Source organism: Mizuhopecten yessoensis, unplaced genomic scaffold, assembly GCF_002113885.1.
Source record: "Mizuhopecten yessoensis strain PY_sf001 unplaced genomic scaffold, ASM211388v2 scaffold1027, whole genome shotgun sequence".
Classification (NCBI taxonomy): domain Eukaryota; kingdom Metazoa; phylum Mollusca; class Bivalvia; order Pectinida; family Pectinidae; genus Mizuhopecten; species Mizuhopecten yessoensis.
The window spans coordinates 219,494-231,156 of record NW_018403841.1 but is presented as its reverse complement, the minus strand read 5'-3'; positions in this window follow the sequence as shown (position 1 = coordinate 231,156).

Genomic DNA, 11,663 nt, shown 5'->3' with positions numbered 1-11,663 from the left:
GACATTNCACACGAGACCGAGGTATGACATACCACTGGTACATCACATAGACATATACGAACACGGGGCCGAGGTATGACGTACCACTGGTACATTACATAGACAAATACGTATATGGGACCGAGGTGTGACGTACCACCATAGACAAATACGTTCATGGGACCGAGGTATGACGTACCACTGGTACACACTGGTACATCCCATAGACAAATACGCCCACGGGGCCGAGTTATGACATACCACTGGTACATCACATAGACATATACGTATATGGGACCGAGGTGTGACGTACCACTGGTACATCACATAGACAAATACGTTCATGGGACCGAGGTATGACGTACCACTGGTACATCACATAGACAAATACGCCCACGGGGCCGAGTTATGACATACCACTGGTACATCACATAGATATATACGTATATGGGACCGAGGTGTGACGTACCACTGGTACATCACATAGACAAATACGTTCATGGGACCGAGGTATGACGTACCACTGGTACATCACATAGACAAATACGTATACGAGGCTAATGTACAATGTAAGTCTTGCTCAATTTTATAGATAGACTGTGAGTAAAGGAATTATGATCAGGAAAACTCGAGCGCGTAATATAGACATTATTTTTTATTTCCTGGTCATGAGATTAGTATCACCCAGTCAGACATGCTGTTGTAAAGATTATGTATTATAATACAGAGACAAACACCTGTTAGATTATTTTTGATATAATTTAACCATGACGCTACTGGTGTGTCATTGCGAAATTCATCTACCATCAGAATTCTATAAATTTTGTTAAACTTATGCCTGTAATGATATAGATAAATAAATATAAGACATTCAAGAACTGTAAAATAACTATGTTCCTCAACAGTTGATTTATATTGTTCTCAAAACAGAACAAGTATCTAATAATGACAATGTAATACGTCATTGCTGTCCACAATTCAGGTACGTAGATAAACACGTTTTGCCGGATATCAATGCCAACCGTTATTTCGGTTAGGAATATTGTTCCCTAGATTCGTTTGAACAGAGGAAACAATATACATAGTACTTGAACAATGTACGTAAACTGCCTTTTTCATGGTAACTTAAGCACACGATGATAGTATTTAGAACCAATCCTGCTCCACGCTGTTCCTCTGACACAGGTTAAGTGCACGATCTGATGATAGGATTGCTCAGCCCATACCCAGCGCCACAGCCGATCTGTTTCCCGTGATAGCCAAATACCACTGTTTGGAGCAGCTTATAAAGCCGATTAATGTCATGTACCGCCAAAGTCACAATTTAACCCCACCATTTAATTTACAGAAGATGTAGACAATCGGTCATAATAGACCGCCACTAACCCCGTATATCTGATCGTGTCCAGAAGATAGGTGCCTTAGCGTTTAATTTGGGTGAAGCGTCAGATTGAGAAATTAACTCCTCCATTTAACACTTGTACATGGTCATAATATGTTTACACAACCTTGACGGATTTCTAACAATCCTTCTCGGGGAATCCTAAACCTTAATGGGGTTTTATCATTTATGTGGGATAAGTGTCAGCGAGCTCCAATTTGGATCTAAATACTGACACAAAGACTAGGCAAGAACACACAATGAATCTAAACGAACATCTTTTGAAGCTAAATTGGCCATTTTAGATTAATCAGATCCAATTCACATTGTAAGGTATGAGGACATTCACGCCGGAGTGGTGGCCCAATAAATTGTTCCGAATTTAAATGATTTAATCAATGTGTGAACAGTTTATAATAGGCGAGTATAATGTGTAGACATATTACGATCAACAGCTTTGCTTGTGAATTGAATTATCTTTGATTTTGACAAATTAACACTGGAGATAAATGTTTGCACCCTGAAACCTATGTCGGCCTTTGTAAGACATTAATACCTGTATACCATATATGTGTCCGTTTTTAACATACATTCTTTGGAAAAAGGAGCTGGTAATATCAGAGCAAGGCTGACTCCAAGCTGATAAAAAGTCACATCATATAAGTTAATAGGTGGTAGTTAACCAGGGGTATAGGTCCTTTGTACTTTTACTAATTGTCAGTACTACTAACTTAAGGCCTTTGTACTTTTACTAATTGTCAGTACTACTAACTTAAGTCCTTTGTACTTTTACTAACTGTCAGTACTACTAACTTAAAACCTTTGTACTTTTACTAAGTGTCAGTACTACTGACTTAAGTCCTTTGTACTTTTACTAACTGTCAGTACTACTAACTTAAAACCTTTGTACTTTTACTAAGTGTCAGTACTACTGACTTAAGTCCTTTGTACTTTTACTAACTGTCAGTACTACTAACCTAAGTCCTTTGTACTTTTACTAACTGTCAGTACTACTAACCTAAGTCCTTTGTACTTTTACTAACTGTCAGTACTACTAACTTAAAACCTTTGTACTTTTACTAAGTGTCAGTACTACTAACTTAAGTCCTTTGTACTTTTCTAATTGCCAGTACTACTAACTTAAGTCCTTTGTACTTTTATTAATTGTCAGTACTACTGACTTAAGTCCTTTGTACTTTTACTAACTGTCAGTACTACTAACGTAAGTCCTTTGTACTTTTACTAACTGTCAGTACTACTAACTTAAAACCTTTGTACTTTTACTAAGTGTCAGTACTACTAACTTAAGTCCTTTGTACTTTTACTAATTGTCAGTACTACTAACTTAAGTCCTTTGTACTTTTACTAATTGTCAGTACTACTGACTTAAGTCCTTTGTACTGTTACTATATGTCAGTACTACTGACTTAAGTCCTTTGTACTTTTACTAACTGTCAGTACTACTAACTTAAGTCCTTTGTACTTTTACTAACTGTCAGTACTACTAACTTAAGTCCTTTGTACTTTTACTAAGTGCCAGTACTACTAACTGAAGTCCTTTGTACTTTTACTAACTGTCAGTACTACTAACTTAAGTCCTTTGTACTTTTACTAACTGTCAGTACTACTAACTTAAGTCCTTTGTACTGTTACTAACTGTCAGTACTACTAACTTAAGTCTTTTGTACTGTTACTAACTGTCAGTACTACTAACTTAAGTCCTTTTTACTGTTACTAACTTGACTTAAGTCCTTTGTACTTTTACTAACTGTCAGTACTACTAACTTAAGTCATTTGTTCTTTTACTAATTGTCAGTACTACTAACTTAAGTCCTGTGTACTTTTACTAATTACCAGTACTACTAACTTAAGTCTTTTGTACTGTTATTAACTGTCAGTACTACTAACTTAAGTCATTTGTACTGTTACTAACTGTCAGTACTACTAACTTAAGTCATTTGTACTGTTACTAACTGTCAGTACTACTAACTTAAGTCCTTTGTACTTTTACTAATTGTCAGTACTACTAACTTAAGTCCTTTGTAATTTTATTAATTGTCAGTACTACTAACTTAAGTCCTTTTTACTGTTACTAACTGTCAGTACTACTAACTTAAGTCCTTTGTACTGTTACTAACTGTCAGTACTACTAACCTAAGTCTTTTGTACTGTTACTTACTGTCAGTACTACTACTTTTACTAACTGTCAGTACTACTAACTTAAGTCCTTTGTTCTGTTACTAACTGTCAGTACTACTAACTTAAGTCTTTTGTTCTTTTACTAATTGTCAGTACTACTAACATAAGTCCTTTGTACTTTTACTAATTGTCAGTACTACTGACTTAAGTCCTTTGTACTTTTACTAACTGTCAGTACTACTAACTTAAGTCCTTTGTACGTTTACTAACTGTCAGTACTACTAACTTAAGTCCTTTGTACTGTTACTAATTGTCAGTACTACTGACTTAAGTCCTTTGTACTTTTACTAACTGTCAGTACTACTAACTTAAGTCCTTTGTACGTTTACTAACTGTCAGTACTACTAACTTAAGTCCTTTGTACTGTTACTAACTGTCAGTACTACTAACCTAAGTCTTTTGTACTGTTACTAACTGTCAGTACTACTAACTTAAGTCCTTTGTTCTGTTACTAACTGTCAGTACTTCTAACTTAAGTCCTTTGTACTTTTACTAACTGTCAGTACTACTAACTTAAGTCCTTTGTTCTGTTACTAACTTTCAGTACTACTAACTTAAGTCATTTGTACTGTTACTAACTGTCAGTACTACTGACTTAAGTCCTTTGTACTGTTACTAACTTAAGTCCTTTGTACTTTTACTAATTGCCAGTACTACTAACTTAAGTCCTTTGTACTTTTACTAACTGTCAGTACTACTAACTTAAGTCCTTTGTTCTGTTACTAACTTTCAGTACTACTAACTTAAGTCATTTGTACTGTTACTAACTGTCAGTACTACTAACCTAAGTCTTTTGTACTGTTACTTACTGTCAGTACTACTACTTTTACTAACTGTCAGTACTACTAACTTAAGTCCTTTGTTCTGTTACTAACTGTCAGTACTTCTAACTTAAGTCCTTTGTACTTTTACTAACTGTCAGTACTACTAACTTAAGTCCTTTGTACTGTTACTAACTGTCAGTACTACTAACTTAAGTCTTTTGTTCTTTTACTAATTGTCAGTACTACTAACTTAAGTCCTTTGTAATTTTATTAATTGTCAGTACTAAGTCCTTTGTACTTTTACTAACTGTCAGTACTACTAACTTAAGTCCTTTGTTCTGTTACTAACTTTCAGTACTACTAACTTAAGTCATTTGTACTGTTACTAACTGTCAGTACTACTGACTTAAGTCCTTTGTACTGTTACTAACTGTCAGTACTACTAACTTAAGTCATTTGTACTGTTACTAACTGTCAGTACTACTAACTTAAGTCCTTTGTACTGTTACTAACTGTCAGTATTACTAACTTAAGTCCTTTGTTCTTTTACTAATTGTCAGTACTACTAACATAAGTCCTTTGTACTTTTACTAATTGTCAGTACTACAGACTTCAGTCTTTTGTACTGTTACTAACTGTCAGTACTACTAACTTAAGTCTTTTGTTCTTTTACTAATTGTCAGTACTACTAACTTAAGTCCTTTATACTTTTACTAATTGTCAGTACTACTGACTTAAGTCCTTTGTACTGTTACTAACTGTCAGTACTACTAACTTAGGTCCTTTGTACTTTTACTAACTGTCAGTACTACTAAATTAAGTCCTTTGTATTTTACCTAACTGTCAGTACTACTAACTTAAGTCCTTTGTACTTTTACTAATTGTCAGTACTACTAACTTAAGTCCGTTGTAATTTTACTAATTGTCAGTACTAAAGTCCTTTTTACTGTTACTAACTTTCAGTACTACTAACCTAAGTCTTTTGTACTGTTACTTACTGTCAGTACTACTAACTTAAGTCCTTTGTACTTTTACTAACTGTCAGTACTACTAAATTAAGTCCTTTGTATTTTACCTAACTGTCAGTACTACTAACTTAAGTCCTTTGTACTTTTACTAATTGTCAGCACTACTAACTTAAGTCCTTTGTACTTTTACTAAGTGCCAGTACTACTAACTGAAGTCCTTTGTACTGTTACTAACTGTCAGTACTACTAACTTAGGTCCTTTGTACTTTTACTAACTGTCAGTACTACTAAATTAAGTCCTTTGTATTTTTCCTAACTGTCAGTACTACTAACTTAAGTCCTTTGTTCTGTTACTAACTGTCAGTACTACTAGTCAGTACTACTAACTTAAGTCCTTTGTACTGTTATTAACTGTCAGTACTACTAACTTAAGTCCTTTGTTCTGTTACTAACTGTCAGTACTACTAGTCAGTACTACTAACTTAAGTCCTTTGTACTGTTATTAACTGTCAGTACTACTAACTTAAGTCCTTTGTACTTTGACTAATTGTCAGTACTACTAACTTAAGTCCGTTGTAATTTTACTAATTGTCAGTACTAAAGTCCTTTTTACTGTTACTAACTTTCAGTACTACTAACCTAAGTCTTTTGTACTGTTACTTACTGTCAGTACTACTAACTTAAGTCCTTTGTACTGTTACTAACTGTCAGTATTACTAACTTAAGTCCTTTGTACTGTTACTAATTGTCAGTACTACTGACTTAAGTCCTTTGTCGTTTTGCTAATTATCAGTACTACTGACTTAAGTCCTTCGTACTTTTACTAATTGTCAGTACTACTAACTTAAGTCCGTTGTAATTTTACTAATTGTCAGTACTAAAGTCCTTTTTACTGTTACTAACTTTCAGTACTACTAACCTAAGTCTTTTGTACTGTTACTAACTGTCAGTACTACTAACTTAGGTCCTTTGTACTTTTACTAACTGTCAGTACTACTACCTTAAGGCCTTTGTACTTTTACTAATTGTCAGTACTACTGACTTAAGTCCTTTGTACTTTTACTAATTGTCACTACTACTAACTTAAGTCCTTTGTACTTTTACTAATTGTTAGTACTACTGACTTAAGCCCTTTGTACTTTTACTAATTGTCAGTACTACTGACTTAAGTCTTTTGTACTTTAACTAATTGTCAGTACTACTGACTTAAGTCCTTTGTCGTTTTGCTAATTATCAGTACTACTGACTTAAGTCCTTCGTACTTTTACTAATTGTCAGTACTACTAACTTAAGTCCTTTGTTCTGTTACTAACTGTCAGTACTACTAGTCAGTACTACTAACTTAAGTCCTTTGTACTGTTATTAACTGTCAGTACTACTAACTTAAGTCCTTTGTTCTGTTACTAACTGTCAGTACTACTAGTCAGTACTACTAACTTAAGTCCTTTGTACTTTGACTAATTGTCAGTACTACTAACTTAAGTCCTTTGTTCTGTTACTAACTGTCAGTACTACTAGTCAGTACTACTAACTTAAGTCCTTTGTACTTTTACTAATTGTCAGTACTACTGACTTAAGTCCTTTGTACTTTTAAGGCTTGTTCAGTGCTGTTAACTTTCTCTATATTCAGAATACCATAATAAAATGTCGCATTCGCAATTTCAGCATACTCGGTCATATACATGTACATATGATCGCCAGATCTAGGTTACTTTTTATAAATTATGTGTTAATTCTGCTTTGTTTCAGTTTTCGTTTTAATTAATAAAACATTATTTAAACAAGTTCGTAAGAGAAAATGAGAAAAGTGTGTTTTTTGTTGGAAGTTTGTAACACAAGCGCTCTGAGGTTTGTATTATCACTGATATTGTTAAACCTTATATAAATGATGCTCTTCCACCTCATAATCTTAGGCAACACAGATTTTTTGATATTCCTCGCTTTAGATCTTATTTATTTGGTAATTGTTTTTTCCAGATTTCATGAGAATATGGAACTCTCTTGATCCTGAAACAATCTCAGCCCTATCATTACATATATTCAAATCGAAATTGAATAATGAAATAATCCCTCTTGTAAATATTACTCCTGTTTTTCTAAATTGTAGCCCTAGAAAGTTAAATGTTATCCTCTGCCAACTTAGAAATAATGCCAGTGACTTAAATTATGACAAATTTGCTGACCATCTATCTCCTGATTCTTGCTGTTCATGCAGCTATCCAATTGAAAATTCTGAACCATTCTTCTTCTCTTGTCCAAATTACTCTAATTCCAGGAACTTAATCCATGATATCTATACCAGAGTTGGCTATTTAAATGTTCATCTTTTGACATCTGGTATTACTGACTTACCTCCTGATATACATATATTGATATATATGTTAATGTTGAAAAGAACATATTGCATCTAATCGATTTGGATGATGTAACTAAATGTTTAAATATTATCAAACTATTATATATGCATGTACATATAATTAATAAATTATTTTCTGTATTTAACCTAATTCAATCATAATTGTTGATAGTTGCTAGTCAATTTAGATAATACATTGTATTATCATATAGTGAATGAGTATTGACATGAGCGTGTAGAGAGTGTAAGTAGGCAATTGTATGAATGTATGATTGAGTGTATGAGTTTAATACAATAATACAAATAGCTTATTAATTACACATATATATATATATAATGTCATACTTAAACCATCATGGAGAAGATTGATATAGGCCTAGCCTGTTATCTTACCATTTATATATGTTTATATATATATATAACAAAATTTGTTAAAATTAAAAATTAAAAATTTATCACAGCTGCTGTTGCTGTGGTAGGAGGCTACTTCTGTGACTACCAAAGCTAAAGTGAGAGTTAAAATTCTGTATTCCTATGAACGTTAGGTCTCATCGGTTTAAGTACAACAGCTGAAACCGGTGTGAGGGTTAGAATGTTGACGGGGTACTATGTTCTATTTAAACAAATAATGTGAATAGTGCTTTTGAGAGATGTTTTACACGACTAAATGATGAAATATTATTTTGTACACAGTAACCCGCTATAGTGTATTTAACTTGAAATCAGAATTGATCACCAGGTGTTATACAGATTTTAGTTTATATGGTTTTAGTTTATATGGTTTTAGTTTCTGTTTAAAAACAACCAAAATAAATAACTGCATGTTAACATGATAGTTAAATATAACAAAAACCTGTCGGCTTTATTTCCGGTTTAAGATACATACATAACTACCTTTGAGGAAACTTAAACAATAAAAAGGTGTCAAATAGCATGCGAAAAAGTAGTCGTTCATACAAAATACAGTGAAAAAACTCTAACGCAGGTAAGCGGCCAAACACTGTCCACATAATACATGTGACGTCATGCAGAAGTAGGGTTTTATGGGTAATTATAAACCATCTATTTTGTGTGGTCTTAAGGTATTAAGCCTCTGCCATCGAAACGAAAATTGCTGTTTAATTGTAGTTGTTAAAATGTAATGGCTGATACCTTTAAAGATAAACTTGTGATATAAAACATCATCAAATAGCTGGAGGGTGGACTGTTGTGATAATTTGTCCACGAGTTGTACAAAAACGCATGATGTGGTGAGTAATGTGTGTCTTTGAACAGACTAAATGTATCGTGAAAACTCAGTTTACATTTGAAATTGATCGCTGCGTCAGTTTATTAATGGGTGTAAACAGATTATCAAAAAGCGCTAGGTACTATTTATAAGGCATTAAATGGTTAACGTATTGTGTTTTAGAAACTGTATCCGTCCATTGGAATCCGCCGGGATACATCGTGCTGTGGACAAGACACCTGCACAGTGTGGTGAAGGCATGCACGTGTTTACGTACAGGTACATCCGCGGTGGGGGCTCACCATGTTTGTGTGTACAGCATATGAGTATGTGAAAACATGTTTAACATATATTTGTTGTACCCTCCGAATAAACAAATAAACACATCCCTCCCATTCCTATAGCCCTGTAGACAAAAAACAAACAATTCCCTCCCAAAACGCGCACCACCTCGTACTATCATACCTAAAATGACTACATATTTCCCTACAAAGCCTGGACACTACCCGAACCTCAAAATCGCCCAAATCCAACTCTCCAGACAGGAACAAATACACTTCCTCCAAATGACTGACATCAACAAGTTACTTAAAAAACAAAACCCTACAAACACATTCATATTCTTACAGACAACTCTAACCTTATATCCAAACTCCAACACATCTTTCCGACACTTGCACATGACCCTAAAGACCAACATCCGCCATGCCCTAAAAAACAAAGTAAACCCTACCAACAAACACCAACCATCAACCTTTCACCAACACTTACCTTACACACAAACACCCACCCACTCCAACCCAAAACTCGTTCACAACGTCAATCCTACCAACTAACACCAACCACCAACCTCACACATACACTAACCTTACACATTAACACCAACACACTCCCGACCAAATCTCGTTCACAACGTTAATCCTACAAACCCCAACAATCAACCTTTCACCAACACTTACCTTACACATAAACACCCACCTACTCCAACCAAAAACTCGTTCACAACGTCAATCCTACCAACAAACACCAACATCAAACTCACAGCTACACTTACCTTACAAAGAAACACCAACCCACTCCAACCCAAAACTCCTTCACAACGTTAACCCTACCAACCCGAACAATCAACCTGACATCTACACTTACCTTACACACAAACACACACATACTCCAACCCAAAACTCGTTCACAACGTTATTCCTACCAACCCCAACCATCAACCTCTCACCAACACTTACCTTACACACAAACACCAACGCATTCCATTGCCACCCAACAGTCGTTCACAACGTTAATCCTACCAACCCCAAGCAGCAATCTCTCACCAACACTTTCCTTACACATAAACACCCGAACACTCCCACCCAAAACTCGTTTACAACGTTAACCCTACCAAACCCAACCATCAACCTCTCACCAACACTTACTTTACACAATAACACCCTACCCCCTCCCACCAACCAGTCGTTCACAAGGTTAATCCTACCATCCCCAACCATCAACCTCTCACCAACACTTACCTTACATATAAACACCAACACACTCCCACTCAACAGTCGTTCACAACGTTAATCCTACCAACCCCAAGCAGCAATCTCTCACCAACACTTTCCTTACACATAAGCACCCACACACTCCCACCCAAAACTCGTTTACAACGTTAACCCTACCAAACCCAACCATCAACCTCTCACCAACACTTACCTTACACACAAACACCCACGCACTCCCACCCAACAGTCGTTCACAACGTTAATCCTACCAACCCCAAGCAGCAATCTCTCACCAACACTTTCCTTACACATAAACACCCACACACTCCCACCCAAAACTCGTTTACAACGTTAACCCTACCAAACCCAACCATCAACCTCTCACCAACACTTACTTTACACATAAACACCCTACCCCTTCCCACCAACCAGTCGTTCACAAGGTTAATCCTACCAACCCCAACCATCAACCTCTCACCAACACTTACCTTACACATAAACACCAACACACTCCCACCCAAAACTCATGCATAACGTTAATCCTACCATCCCCAACCAACAAGCCTCACACCTTCACTTACCTTACCCACAAACACCCACACACTCCCACCCAAAACTTGTTCACAACGTGTATCCTACCAACCCCGACCATCAACCTCACATCTACACTTACCTTACACACAAACAACCACACACTCCCACCCAAAACTCGTTTACAACGTCAATCCTACCAACCTCAACCATCAACATCACATCTACACTTACCTTACACATAAACACCCACACACTACAACACAAAACTCGTTCACAACGTTAACTTTACCAGCCCCAACCATCAACCTCACATCTACACTTACCTTACACATAAACACCCACACACTCCCACCCAAAACTCGTTTACAACGTTAATCCTACCACCCCCAACCATCAATCTCTCCCCGACACTTACCTTACACATACACACCCACACACTCCCACCCAAAACTTGTTCACAACGTGTATCCTACCAACCCCGACCATCAATCTCTCCCCGACACTTACCTTACACATAAACACCCACACACTCCCACCCAAAACTCGTTTACAACGTTAATCCTACCAACCCCAACCATCAATCTCTCCCCGACACTTACCTTACACATAAACACCCACACAGTCCCACCCTATACTCGTTCAAAACGTAAATCTTACCAACAACCATCAACCTCTCACCAACACTTACTGTACACATAAACACCCACACACTCCCACCAAAAACTCGTGCACAACGTTAACACTACCCACCGCAATCATCT